Source organism: Marmota flaviventris, chromosome 15, assembly GCF_047511675.1.
Source record: "Marmota flaviventris isolate mMarFla1 chromosome 15, mMarFla1.hap1, whole genome shotgun sequence".
NCBI classification, from domain to species: domain Eukaryota; kingdom Metazoa; phylum Chordata; class Mammalia; order Rodentia; family Sciuridae; genus Marmota; species Marmota flaviventris.
The window spans coordinates 24895081-24910434 of record NC_092512.1 but is presented as its reverse complement, the minus strand read 5'-3'; positions in this window follow the sequence as shown (position 1 = coordinate 24910434).

The following is a 15354-nucleotide window of genomic DNA, read 5'->3' as shown; positions in this document are numbered from 1 at the left end:
GCCTGTAATCCCAGCAGCTTGGGGGGCTGAGTCAGGAAGATTCTGAGTTCAAAGCCAGCCTCAGCAATGGCAAGGTGCTTAGCAACTCAGTGAGATCCTGACTCAAAATAAAATACAAAGTAAGTCTGGGAATGTGGCTTAGTAGTTGAGTACCCCTGAGTTCAATCCCTGGTACTCCTACCCCCATAAAGAGGGCCTTCACATACAGATTGCTGATTTGGTATATATGATTATATATTAAAGATCATATGTTTTGTGCATATAAAATTATAAGGATCTGGGTAAGAAATAGTAAAAAAAACAAAAATAATAATTTTATAAAATGAGGTTTATTGAAAACAGAAAACAGATCTATTGAAAATAAGACCTCACATAACTATAATTAGTAATAACAGAAAACAGAAGGAAAACTATATTTCCTCAATCATTGTATATTCATTGAAATTACCATTGCATACTTTTAAAATATAATAATACCAGTAAACTCTAGCACTACTAATAAAAAGAAGCAATTCAACAGTATCATCTAACACAAATTCATTCAGAGTGTTTTACTATTGAAACTTTAGGGAGAAGAACTTTCTGATTCAGAAACATTTACTTCCTCTCACACTCTAGCAACCCCACCTTGGGGGTGGAGTAGACATCCACTCTAGCCTACCCCAATAACACTGCTGAGAAGGGAAGCCAAGAATCTTCTAAAACAATTCTTTTAATTCTTTAACTTTTCATCAAAATCTTATTTTTTCCTCTGTTTAATTGTTACTTGAAAGATTCACAAACACTTATACATATTTATATTTATTACTTTTATTTCATTTCTAGCAATTTTTGAAGGTAACTTTTTTTCATGGATTAGTATTTTGAGGAACAAAATATTTGATTAGTATATTTCAGACCCAACAATACACTGTTTGTATTCTTTCCTTTTTATATTATTTTTTATATATTTTTCTCTCACCTGTTTCCCTTGGGTAGTTTTCTCTTTTCTGCTGTGAAAAGCCAATTTCCATTGTTCTTTTTTTCAATCTTATTTTAATTTTTATTTCTATTTTCTCTCTGCCTCCCTCATAATTATCACACCCAACATCACTTCTGTTATCTCCCTGTTCATGATTTGAAATTGTAAATCCTTTTATAAACATACTATTTTTACTATGGGAAATAATTGAGCACAGCATTTTGGATTATTGTGAAAATTTAAATTGTATGTGTCATGTCCAGGGCTGTTTGGTTTAATGCTGTATATTTTTTGCTTAGGTTGTTGTTATTATTTGTTTCCTCCTAAAAAGTGAGGGATTGGAAACCTTCAGGGGCACTGTAAGTCCAGAGTTTAAAAAAAAAAAAAATGGCCTCAGATCCATACTGTTGATGGGTAGACACACAAGCAACATGAACAAGCCAGATAACAAATCATGATAAACAATCAAAATACTTTAATAACAGGGTCCAGCACCACCACACAGGAAGAAATGTCAGAGAAGGAGTTTAGAATGTTCATAGTTAAACAGATCTGAAAGGTAAAGGATAGTGCAAAAACTGAAATGAGAGATAATACAGGAAGTGAAAGATCACTTCAATAAAGAGATAGAGATTCTGATAAAAAGTAAGTAGAAATCTTCAAAATGTAAACATCCATAAACCAAGTTAAAAATTCAATGGAAAGTATCGCTGGCAGACTAGACCACTTGGAAAACAGTTTCAGGCAAAGCAAACAAAATACGCAATCTTGGAAATAAAGTTGACCATGGAGAAAAGATGATAAGTGAACATGAACTTCTCAAGAATATGGGATAACATGAAAAGAACAAATATAAGATTTATCAGAATAGATGAAGGATTAGAGAAACAAATCAAAAGAATGCACAATATTTTCAAAAAATAATATCAAAAAATTTCCTGAACCTTAGGAATGAAATGGAAAATCAAATAAAGGAGGATTATAGGACCCAAAATATACAAAATTACAACAGATCCACACCAGGGCACATTATTATGAAAATGCCTAATATGCAGAATAAGGATAGAATTTTAAAGGCTACCGGAGAAAAGCAATAGATAACACTTAGAGGAAAATTAATCCAGATCTCAGCTTATTTCTCAACCCAGATTCTCAAAGCTAGGAGGTCTTGGAGTAATATATATTTCAAGATCTGAAAGAAAGTGGATACCAGCCAAGAATACAATACCCAGAAAAATTAAGCCTCAGAATTGATGATGAACTAAAAACCTTCCATGATACACAAAAGTTAAAATAAATCACAATTAGAAAGCCTGTACTAAAAACATACTCAATATATTTCATGAGGAAGAAATGAAAATAAATTGAAAACCAGCAAAAGAACAAATAATACATTAAAAGAATAGTTAATCAAAGGAGAAACTAATTAAATTAAAAACCTGAAATAAAATATCAAGAATAAAAAAATATTTCTAAATAATAATACTGAATGTAAATAGCCTAAACTCATCAATCAAAAGACTTAGACTGGCAGGTTGGATTAAAAAGAAAGACCCAACAATACACAGTCTCCAAGAGACTCACCTTCTATACAATGATATCTACAGATTAAAGGTAAAAGGGTGGGGGAAAAACAAAAACAAAAACATATCATTCACATGGATCTTGTAAACAAGCAGGGGTTTCTATCTTTACATCAGATAAAGTAGACAGCAAGAAAAAGTTAATCAGAAGGGACCAAGAAGTTCATTTCATAATGCTTAAGGGAATTATATATGAACAAGACATAACAATAATAAATATTTTGCCTCAAACAATGAAGTATCTGCATATAACAAACCCTTCTCAATTTCAAGAATAAAATTGAACACAACAATAATATTTGGTGACTTTAACTGGCCTCTCTTAACACTGGATAGATTTTCCAAACAAAAACTAAACAAACATTATAATCTATCAAATCATAATGTAATGAAATTAGAAATCAATAATATGAAAAATATAATCTAACACCTATAGATTAAATAGTACACTATTGAATGACAAATGGAGAGCAGAAAAAATAAGGGATGAAATAAAAAAATACTTAGATGTAAATTATAATTGCAACACAACATATCAAAATCTCTGGGACTTTGTGAAGATGGTTTTCAGAGGAATGTTCATTGCATTGAGCTCATTCATTAAAAGAATAGAAAATCACCAAATAAATAACCTAGCATTATGTCTCGATGCTATAGAAAAAGAAAAACAAAGCAATGCCCAAAAGCAGTAAAATATGATAAATAATAATAATCAATAAATAATAATCAATAAAATTGAAACAAAAAAATCCAAAACATAAATAAAACAAAAAAGTTGGTTGTTGGAAAATTTAAATAAATTTGATTAACCCTTAGCCAAGCTAGCAGAAAGAAAAGAGAAAAAACTCAAATTACTAAAATTCATGATGAAAAATGAAATATCACCTTGGGAACTACTAAAATACAGATGATAATTGGAAACTATTTTGAAAATTTAAACTCCGATAAAATAAAAAATCCTGAAGACATTGACAATTTTCTGGAGACATATGACATACCCATGTTGGAACAGGAGCACGTTGAAAATTTAAACAGATCAATTTCAAGCAATGAAATTGAAGACAATAAAAAGCCTACAAGAAAGAAAAGTCCAAGACCAGATGGAGTCTCACTTGAGTTCTATAAGACCTTCAAAGAAGAACTAACACCAATCTTCCTCAAATTATTCCATTAAATAGAAAAGGAGAAAACCCTTCCAAACTCATTTTATGAAGCTAGTATCACCCTGATATCAACCAGACAAAGACACACCAAAGAAAGAAATTTTTAGACCAATATCTCTGATGAACATAGATGCAAAAATTTTTAACAGAATATTGGCAAATTGAATACAATAGCATATGAAAAATACAGTGTATCATAATCAAGTAGACTTCATCCCAGGGATGTAAGATTGGGAATTAATAAACATAATTCATCACATCAATAGACTTAAATTACATGCTTACCTCAATATATGCAGAAAAATTATTTGACAAAATATAGTATCCATTCATGTTCAAAACACTAGAAAAAACTAAGAATAGTAGGAAGATACCTCGACATTATAAAAGCTATATATGCTAAAACCTAGGCCAACATGCTAAATGGAGAAAAACTGAAAGTATTGCCTCTCAATATTAGAACAAAACAGGGATGCCCTCCTTTGTCACTCATATTCAAAATAGTCCTTAAAATTCTAGCCACAGCAATTAGACAAAGAAAGCAAGCAAAGGATACAAATAGGAAAAGAAAACCTCAAACTATATTTATTTGCCAATGACTTGATTCCATATTTAGAAGATTCAGAAAACTTCTAGAACCCAAACATAAATTCACCAAATTGGCAGGATATAAAATTAACACCCATACATCAATTGTGTTTTGATATACCAATGATGAATCAGCTGAAAGAGGAATCATGAAAACTATCCCATTCACAATAGCCTAAAACAAAAACAAAAACAAGGAGAGGGAAGATGGCCGCAAATAGAGTGCATCACACCCCATGTACCGCGTCACTGCGCAGGTGAATAACGAGTTAGAACGACCAAAAGCTATCTTGTTAGGAATTTCCAGCAAAATTGGGGTGCACCGAAACCTAGAGGAAGGATTTCCATCACCGAGGACCGGTGGTTACTGAGTATCAAACGCAAGCCAACTGTGCGACCAGAGATCCAGGCTGACTGATCTGCGGCCCGCCCCGCGGCTACAGATGGTGGGGCGCCACCGAGAAGCAACCAGCAAGCAGAGAGAAACGGCGCTGCAGATTCTGTGGAGTCGTGCCGGTTGTGCCCTCACTGAGCTCCAGGCTGAGTTCGGGGTTTGAGACGGGAAAGGAAGTGGTCCAGTTTTATCCCCCACAATGGAAAGTCCACCAAGGAAGCCAGCAGCCACCATCTTGGAGAGCTGATGTCACCATCGCCAGTTTGAGACAGATTGCAACAATAAAACTGGTGTGTGTTACTCAGCCCATCTGCCATGCAGCGGGGAATTTGCATAAAATCTCTCCCAAGGCTTTCCGGGGGAGGGATTATCAGAACGAGCCTGCATAGAGACATGGGGAAAGGTAAAGACACCTGACCTCCAACTCCCCCTCCCATCAGAGGCTAAAACGAAACCTGTCTTGCCAGCTCTGGGGGAGGGGCAAGCGGAAAAAATCAAAACAATAGGGTGCCCATTCCCAATAGCCACCCTCCACACCCAGCAAACTAAAGGCCCAGAGTACAGTTTGAACTGCCGAGAGGCATCACACTGGGGAAGGCCTGGCTAGCAGGAGAAGCCAGGGGACGAGAGGCCAGGAATAAACCTAAGCTAACAGGATTTTGAGAGACACCAGCGGGGAGAGGAGGGAGCGGCCTCACATGGACTGTATCCTACAGCCAGAGGGCAAAATCTTGGCCTGGAAGGCACAGCACCACCTACTGGAAGCAAAGAAAATAGAAACCTAACAGTGCCCTTTTTTTTTTTTCTCTTTTCTCATTTTTTTAATTCTTTAATTTTTTAATTTTAAATTTTTTTGTATGTTTGTTAATTATTTTTTTCTTCAATTGTAATTTTTTTCAATTGTAAATTTATTTTACTGCATTTTATTATTATTATGTTTTTATCATTTCATTTCTTTTCTATTCTTTTCTCTCTCTTTCTTGGTTTGCGTCCTTACCTTTTCCCCATCTTTCCTCTTAAGCATGAACACCCAGATTACATATAACTTACTAAATGCAAATAGATGAATACTACAAATAGGTCTATAGTCCGCCTAAGCCCTTAACTACCCCCAAGTACTCCTGACTATTCTCTTGTTAATATCCACCTGCATTTGAGCAACCCCCCAAAGAAGCTAACATATACTAACCTCCATACCATCAAATCGCCCGACCTTAACATAAAATCCTAAGTCCAAACCTCAGTTCTCTATATGCCATCAAAATCTGAAGGCCTTCCTTTAATGAAACTAATGAATTTACCTTAAATCACAATTAAATCCAACATCTCTAAACATTGTCACACAAATGAGAGATAGGGGAACTATAAAAACCAAAACAAATTTAAAGGAGAAAACAGAAACACAGCAGTCAAACAGAGTTGGAAAGTAACTTGAGCACCATGAAAAAACAAGGGAAAAAAGGAGTACAAACAATGTAGGACAACTTAAATACACAGGAGAACCTAGAGGCATCAGAAAAATGGACAGAGAAAGAACTCAAGGCATACCTAACTCAGATGGAATGGAATCTTACAGAAGACTTTAGACAGCAAGTTCAAACAATGAAAGTATATTCTGAAAACGAATTAAATAAGCAAATTCAAATGGCAAAGAACAAGCTCTACCAGGAAATAGAGATTTAAAAAAAAAAAATCAAACAGTAATCCTAAAAATGCAGGAAACCATAAACCAAATTAAAAACTCAAACGAAAATATTACAAATAGACTAGATCAAGTAGAAGCCAGAACATCAGATAATGAAGACAAAGTTTATCAACTTGAAAAGAATATAGTCAACACAGAAAGGATGCTTAAAAGACACAAGCAATCTATCCAAGAGATATGGGATGTCATAAAAAAACAAACCTGAGAGTCATTGGGATAGAAGTAGGCATAGAGGTTCAAACCAAAGGAATGAACAATCTATTGAATGAAATAATCCTAGAAAACTTCCCAGATATGAAAGATGGAATGTATTGCCAAATCCTGGAAGCCTACAGGACCCCAAACATTCAAAACCATAATAGACCAACTCCAAGACACATAATTATGAAGATATCCAACATACAGAACAAGGAGAGAATATTAAAAGCTACGAGAGAAAGGAGGCAGATTACATTCAGGGGTAAACCAATTAGGTTAACGGCTGATTTTTCATCACAGACCTTGAAAGCGAGGAGATCCTGGAACAACGTATTTCAAACGCTAAAAAATAATGGATTCCAACCAAGAATACTGTATCCAGCAAAATTAAGCTTCAGATTTGACAATGAAATTAAAATATTTCATGATAAACAAAAGTTAAAAGAATTCACAGCCAGAAAACCAGCACTGCAAGGCATCTTGAGCAAAACACTACAAGAAGAGGAATTGAAAAACAGCACCCAAAACTAACAGTGGGAGGTAACTCAGTAAAGGGAAGGAAAAAAAATAACCAAAAAGGAAAAACTAGCCATATTAAAATAAATAAATAAACAAGCATGACGGGTAGTACTAACCATATTTCAATAGTAACCTTAAATATTAATGGCTTAAATTCACCAATTAAGAGACATAGGCTAATAACCTGGATTAAAAAAACAAATCCAACAATATGCTGCCTTCAGGAGACCCATATGATAGGAAAAGACATACACAGACTGAAGGTGAAAGGTTTGGAAAACATCATACCACTCACATGGTCCTCGGAAGCAAGCAGGAGTGGCCATACTCATATCGAATAAAATAAACTTCAAACCTAAGTTAATCAAAAGGGATAAAGAAGGACACTATATACTGTTAAAAGGAACCATCCACCAACAAGACATAACAATTATCAATATATAAGCACCAAACAATGATGCTGCAATGTTCATAAAACAAACTCTCCTCAAGTTCAAGAGTCAAATAGACAACAACACAATAATTATGGGTGACTTCAACACACCGCTCTCTCCATTGGACAGATCCTCCAGACAAAAGCTGAATAAAGAAACTATAGAACTCAATAACACAATCAATAACCTAGACTTAACCGACATATATAGAATATATCAACCATCATCAAGTGGATACATGTTCTTCTCAGCAGCACATGGATCCTTCTCAAAGACAGGCCATATATTATGCATAGGACAACTATTAGTAAATATAAAGGTGTGGAGATAATACCATGCAACTTATCTGATAATAATGGAATGAAACTGGAAATCAATGATAAAAGAAGGAAGGAAAAATCCTGCATCACCTAGAAAATGAACAATATGTTACTGAATGATCAATGGGTTACAGAAGACATAAAGGAGGGAATCAAAAAATTCTTGGAGATGAATGAAAATACAGACACAACATATCAGAATCTATGGGACACAATGAAAGCAGTTGTAAGAGGGAAATTCATTTCCTGGAGTTCATTCCTCAAAAAAAGGAAAAACCAACAAACAAATGAACTCACACTTCATCTCAAAACCCTAGAAAAGGAAGAGCAAAACAACAGCAAATGTAGTAGAAGGCAAGAAATAATTAAAATCAGAGCGGAAATCAACGAATTTAAAAAAAAAAAAACATTGAAAAAATTGATAAAATAAAAAGTTGGTTCTTTGAAAAAATAAATAAGATCAACAGACCCTTAGCCATGCTATCGAAGAGAAGAAGAGAGAGAGCTCAAATTACTAACATACGGGATGAAAAGGGCAATATCACAATGGGACACTACAGAAATACAGAAGATAATTAGAAATTATTTTGAAACCCTATATTCCAATAAAATAGAAGATAGCGAAGATATCGATAAATTTCTTAAGTCACATGATTTGCCCAGATTGAGTCAGGAAGATACACACAATTTAAACAGACCAATAACAAAGGAGGAAATTGAAGAAGCCATCAAAAGACTACCAACCAAGAAAAGCCCTGGACCGGATGGATATACAGCAGAGTTTTACAAAGCCTTCAAAGAAGAATTAATACCAATACTTTTTGCCGCAGTCCGGGTGCAGCAAAATAACGGGGGGGGGGGGGGGGGGGGGGTGACGAGCAACTTGTGTACATTGATACAGCAGGAGTGGAAGCCGTTTATTGTAGGACAACAGAGGTATTTATACATTCCACACAGCTTATCTTAATTAGCATAAACTAGATACATCAGTCAACCAATAAGGAATCTCCACACTTAATGGCTCGCTGGCATTACTTCACAAACCACTCCCTCTGGCATTTTGCCAGGCGCCATCCAGACTTGTTTACAGACTCTAACAACTTTTCAAGTTATTTCAAGAAATAGCAAAAGAAGGAGCTCTTCCAAATTCATTCTATGAGGCCAACATCACCCTGATCCCGAAACCTGACAAAGACACTTCAAAGAAAGAAAACTACAGACCAATATCTCTAATGAACTTAGATGCAAAAATCCTCAATAAAATCCTGGCGAATCGAATACAAAAGCATATCAAAAAAATTGTGGACCATGATCACATAGGATTCAACCCCGGGATGCAAGGCTGGTTCAATATACGGAAATCAATAAATGTTATTCACCACATCAATAGACTTAACCATAAGAACCACATGATCATCTCGATAGATGCAGAAAAAGCATTTGACAAAGTTCAGCATCCATTTATGTTCAAAACACTAGAAAAATTAGAGATAACAGGAACTTACCTCAACATTGTAAAAGCTATATATGCTAAGCCTCAGGCTAGCATCATTCTGAATGGAGAAAAACTGAAGGCATTCCCTCTAAAATCTGGAACAAGACAAGGATGCCCTCTCTCACCACTTCTATTCAATTTAGTCCTCAAAATACTAGCCAGAGCAATTAGACAGACAAAAGAAATTAAAGGCATAAAAATAGGAAAAGAAGAACTTAAATTATCACTATATGCGGATGATATGATAATATATCAAACAGACCCAAAGGGTATACAAAGAAACTACTAGAGCTAATAAGTGAATTTAGCAAAGTGGCAGGATATAAAATCAACATGCATAAATCAAAGGCATTCCTGTATATCAGCGACAAATCTTCTGAAATGGAAATGAGGACAACCACCCCATTCACAATATCCTCAAAAAAAATAAAATACTTGAGAATCAACCTAACAAAAGAGGTGAAAGATTTATACACTGAAAACTACAGAACCCTAAAGAGAGAAATAGAAGAAGATCTTAGAAGATGGAAAAATATACCCTGTTCATGGATAGGCAGAACTAACATCATTAAAATGGCGATATTACCCAAAGTTCTCTATAGGTTTAATGCAATGCCAATCAAAATCCCAACAGCATTTCTTGTAGAAATAGATAAAGCAATCATGAAATTCATATTGAAAAACAAAAGACCCAGAACAGCAAAAGCAATTCTAAGCAGGAAGTGTGAATCTGGAGGTATAGCGATACCAGATTTCAAACTGTACTACAGAGCAATAGTAACAAAAACAGCATGGTACTGGTACCAAAACAGGCGGGTGGACTAATAGAACAGAATAGAGGACACAGAGACCAATCCACAAAATTACAACTTTCTTATATTTGATAAAGGGGCTAAAAGCATGCAATGGAGGAAGGATAGCATCTTCAACAACTGGTGCTGGGAAAACTGGAAATCCATATGCAACAAAATGAAACTGAATCCCTTTCTCTCGCCATGCACAAAAGTTAACTCAAAATGGATCAAAGAGCTTGATATCAAATCAGAGACTCTGCGTCTGATAGAAGAAAAAGTTGGCCCCGATCTACATATTGTGGGATCGGGCTCCAAATTCCTTAATAGGACACCCATAGCACAAGAGTTAATAACTAGAATCAACAAATGGGACTTACTCAAACTAAAAAGTTTTTTCTCAGCAAGAGAAACAATAAGAGAGATAAACAGGGAGCCTACATCCTGGGAACAAATTTTTACTCCTCACACTTCAGATAGAGCCCTAATATCCAGAGTATACAAAGAACTCAAAAAATTAAACAATAAGATAACAAATAACCCAATCAACAAATGGGCCAAGGACCTGAACAGACACTTCTCAGAGGAGGACATACAGTCAATCAACAAGTACATGAAAAAATGCTCACCATCTCTAGCAGTCAGAGAAATGCAAATCAAAACCACCCTAAGATACCATCTCACTCCAGTAAGATTGGCAGCCATTATGAAGTCAAACAACAACAAGTGCTGGAGAGGATGTGGGGAAAAGGGTACTCTTGTACATTTCTGGTGGGACTGCAAATTGGTGCAGTAAATTTGGAAAGCAGTATGGAGATTCCTAGGAAAGCTGGGAATGGAACCACCATTTGACCCAGCTATTGCCCTTCTCGGACTATTCCCTGAAGACCTTAAAAGAGCATACTACAGGGATACTGCCACAACGATGTTCATAGTAGCACAATTCACAATAACTAGACTGTGGAACCAACCCAGATGCCCTTCAATAGATGAATGAATAAAAAAATGTGGCATTTATACACAATGGAGTATTATTCTGCACTAAAAAATGACAAAATCATGGAATTTGCAGGGAAATGGATGGCATTAGAGAAGATTATGCTAAGTGAAGCTAGCCAATCTCTAAAAAACAAATGCCAAATGTCTTCTTTGATATAATGAGAACAACTAAGAACAGAGAAGGGAGGAAGTGCAGGAGGAAAAGATCAACTTTAAACAGAGACATGAGGTGGGAGGGAAAGGGAGAGAAAAGTGAAATTGCATGGAAATGGAAGGAGACCCTCATTGATATACAAAATTACATATAAGAGAATTTGAGGGGGAAGGGAAAAAATACAAGAAAAAGAATTAAATTACAACAGATGGGGTAGAGAGAGAAGATGGGAGGGGAGGGGAGGGGGGATAGTAGAGGATAGGAAAGGTAGCAGAATACAACAGTTACTAATATGGCATTATGTAAAAATGTGGATGTGTAATTGATGTGATTCTGCAATCTGTATTTGGGGTAAAAATGGGAGTTCATAACCCACTTGAATCGAATGTATGAAAAATGATATGTCAAGAGTTTTGTAATGTTTTGAATAACCAATAAAAAAAGACATAGAAAAAAACAAAAACAAAAACACACCTTTGGAATCAATCTAACAAAAGAGATGAAAGATTTCCACAATGAAAATTTTAGAACAATAAAGAAATTGACGAAGACCTTAGAAGATGGAAAGTTCTCCCATGTTCTTGGATAGGAAGAATTAATATTGGAAAAATGGCCAGACTACCAAAAGGGCCATACAGATTTAATGCAATTGCTATTAAAATTCCAATGATTCTTCATAGAAATAGAAAAAGCAATCAAGAAATTCATTTGGAAAAATAAGAGGCCCAGAATAGCCAAAGCATTCCTTAACTAGAGGTGTTCCTCTAACAATGAACAAATGAGTAAGCATTTATTTGCTAAGTGAAAAATGTTAAGTGGAAACAGTGATTTTCTTTAGTCAGAAAAGTTAATTTATGGCAACGAAAGGCCTTTCACCAATCAGAAAAGAAAGTTATAAAAATAAAAGAGGAGATGGTGTCTAAATATAGTCACCATAGAACTCAAAAGGCCAAGATATATGGAGTCTCACCTGAGTTCTACAAGACCTTCAAAGAAGAACTAATAGCAATCTAGGTTTTAACTCTTGTTCATGCCCAATGTATACATTTTTCCAAGGAATACTGGAGTGGAAAGTAAGACCAGGACATTTTTACAAACTTATCAGTATTTTCCCAGTAATGCTTTGCGATAATTCTTAAATTTTTCTTATTGTGAGTATAGAAAGCATTATTCTGAAACCACATTTTATCTTCTTAGGACAGACCAAGAAGTCATCTTGATGTTACAAAAGACCAACAATATCTTTATTTCCTACCCCAACATTGGAGAATTGGGTGCTTAAAAATGAAGTTTACTTCAAACTCAATGACAACAGTCAACAGTTAATTTTTGGCTTTGATTCTTGAACTTTGTATATGGGGAAAAAAACAACTTAGCATAATAATTATCTAAAGAATTACATGTTACTTTCTGAGTCTGTATTATGTCATGTATCTCATTTAATATGTTGTTGCCATATTTAATAGGGTAATCAATTGCAATAAATTGGCTCTGTGGATTCCAAAGCATACCACAACCATCACCTACTTCAAAAAATATATGTAATGTCTGTACATACTTTATATACAACCAGAGATATGAAAACTTATGCTGTATACATGAATAAGAATTGTAATGTATTATGCTGTCATTTATTTTTTAAAAATAATAAAAATATAAAAAGTGAAAAAAAAGAAAAGAAAGGTTCATATTTTTGCTAAAAAAAGAAAAAGAAAAAGAAAAGAAATTTGCTCTCTAGATAGCCACAGCAAAAGCCACAATCTGGGAAACTACTGTAGGTTTAGACTATGAAAAAAGATTGTGTTTGTGTTTGAGCAGCTCTGAGTAGGTTTTGATTATAAATCTAGTTTGAAAACCTTCTTGTTCTACTTTCAAATAGAATCCATAAAAAAAAAAAAAAAAGCTTATCTGGGTTGTCTAAAGGGATTTCAAGAAGGTTAGAGATGGGGGAAATTCTTGACAGGCTCAAATAGTACCTTCTACTGGAAGGGGGAAAACGGTTGGTAGAATTTAGGATCTTACAGCAAAGAATGGATAAATATATATAGGAGAGATGAGGAGAATTTTATAATCTGTCTAGGAGCAGGTAAATGTCTAACTGCCATGAAGAAGAAAGAAGTAATGTGAGGATCTTAAGATCCTTTGTCAACAAGAAGAGGACTGAGGAGGTCTAGAGCAGACCTCTACTTGGACATTCCAAGTCTTTCACATGGTCACAGAAAAGAATTTAAGGATGTCAGATTTTAGCAGAGAAAGGAAGAGGTCTATTGAAAGTGAAAGGCAAAGCCTTGCAATCTCAGAACAAGATATACCTCCAGAGCCTGAGGACAAGCTTTCATTAAGGTACATATTTCAATGGAACACACATGTTCCAAAGGGCTAGACTTTCTTAGGGGTTAGAAATATTCAGTAAGATCAGATTTCTGCATTAGAGGATCTGGTCTGATATGTAGGTCTTAAGTTGCATCAAAGTATCTAGAGGTCAGGTAGTCCACTGAGTAATCTGACCAGAGGGTCATGGTCTAACTAAATGTTAGCCCCTAGCCTCATGATGTCAGTGACCTCCTTTTATTGATATCTGTTCCTGTTTTGCTACACTCTGAAAAAACATATGACTGGAAAGTTATAAAAAAAAATTGACTTCTTTAGTGCATATTTACATTCTGGTCCTTTTCTGTCCTTTATTCTCTTTTGTCCAGTTCATGAGCTGTTTATTAGTTATTTGCTCTTTATTTTAAAAAGGGTATTTTTGACTTAAAGATTCAGTATTCACTCTATCCCTAAATTTCTCCCTGGCAAACTGCTTCAGGTATACAAAAATCAGATATAGGCTACCGATAAGAGGATAATACACAAGGATCTCTGATTTTCACTATCTTATTAAAGTAGGACCCCAAATTTTTTTACAATGTTTGATGTGCAAATAGAAAGAAAGGTTCATACCAGTGAGAAATTTTAAGACTAAGAAGATTTTAAAAGAATTTCTTGGTTGCTAAAGAACATAATATTTAATAACTCTGTTCAGGGTAAATTTTATGTGTGACAGTTTTTGTCAGGTTATATTTAGTGCTAGCCAGTTCAGAAAACTTACAAGTCCAGTGTTACCTATATCCTATGAGACTCAGCAAAACCTCTGAGGTATTTTTTGGCAATTAGCCTGGAAACATTAAGAATAAATTTCCAGTCTATTAGTTAAAAGAATCCTTTCAGTACTTTTAAAAGAGAGAGGAAATAGAAGTTGTCCATCCTTCAAATCATCTAGGTTTTAAATGAGTATTGGCCAGTTATAGCAAAGGAATAGCTAGGCTAGTTGAGATCTTCAAGGGCTCCCCATCCTTTTTATGTTCCATACTTATTTCTTTTGCCCAGATTCTATTGTGAGATTAAGATTTGAAATATTCGTAAGGGAGGAATCAGGTTGTAAATAATCAATTTGTGACTTTATTACATTATAGTTTGGGGATTCTTTTCCTGGGAATTCTGAAAAGACACTTTGCTGTCTGTGTTTAATTGTACTATCCTTTTCATAGAATAGGTCTGTTTTAAAAAGATTCACCAGACAGTGAAGCACATCATCTAATGGGGAAGCCCAGAGAAGCAGGAAGTGACTATTAGAAATGCCATCTGAGGGCCTTTTGGGATTCTTACCTCTGAAACCTGTTTGCTGCACCTAGGACAAATGGTAGAAAAGTAATAAAGTTTGTAGAAGAAGAAGTAGACGAAAATCAAATAGAAATAGAACACTTTGTATTATTGCATAGAGACGCTTCCTTTTTTTCATTAAGGGAAAGTGTGGGCTTACTAGAACAACTAATTCCTCAAAGGGGTATTATTCTGTCAAATGAAGTTTGTCCTGTGTCTATTTAGAGTGTCTTCAAGTGAATGTTGGATAATTGTTCTTTCAGTAAAGTTTTTCTGTATAATAACTATAGTTATTTATCTATATGTATTCTTGTACATAGGTTTTTATGCATTTAATCAGAAGAGATATTAATTAGAACCTACTTCTTCTTTTGTCTCTGAATCAAAGTATCTTTACCACACTCAGCA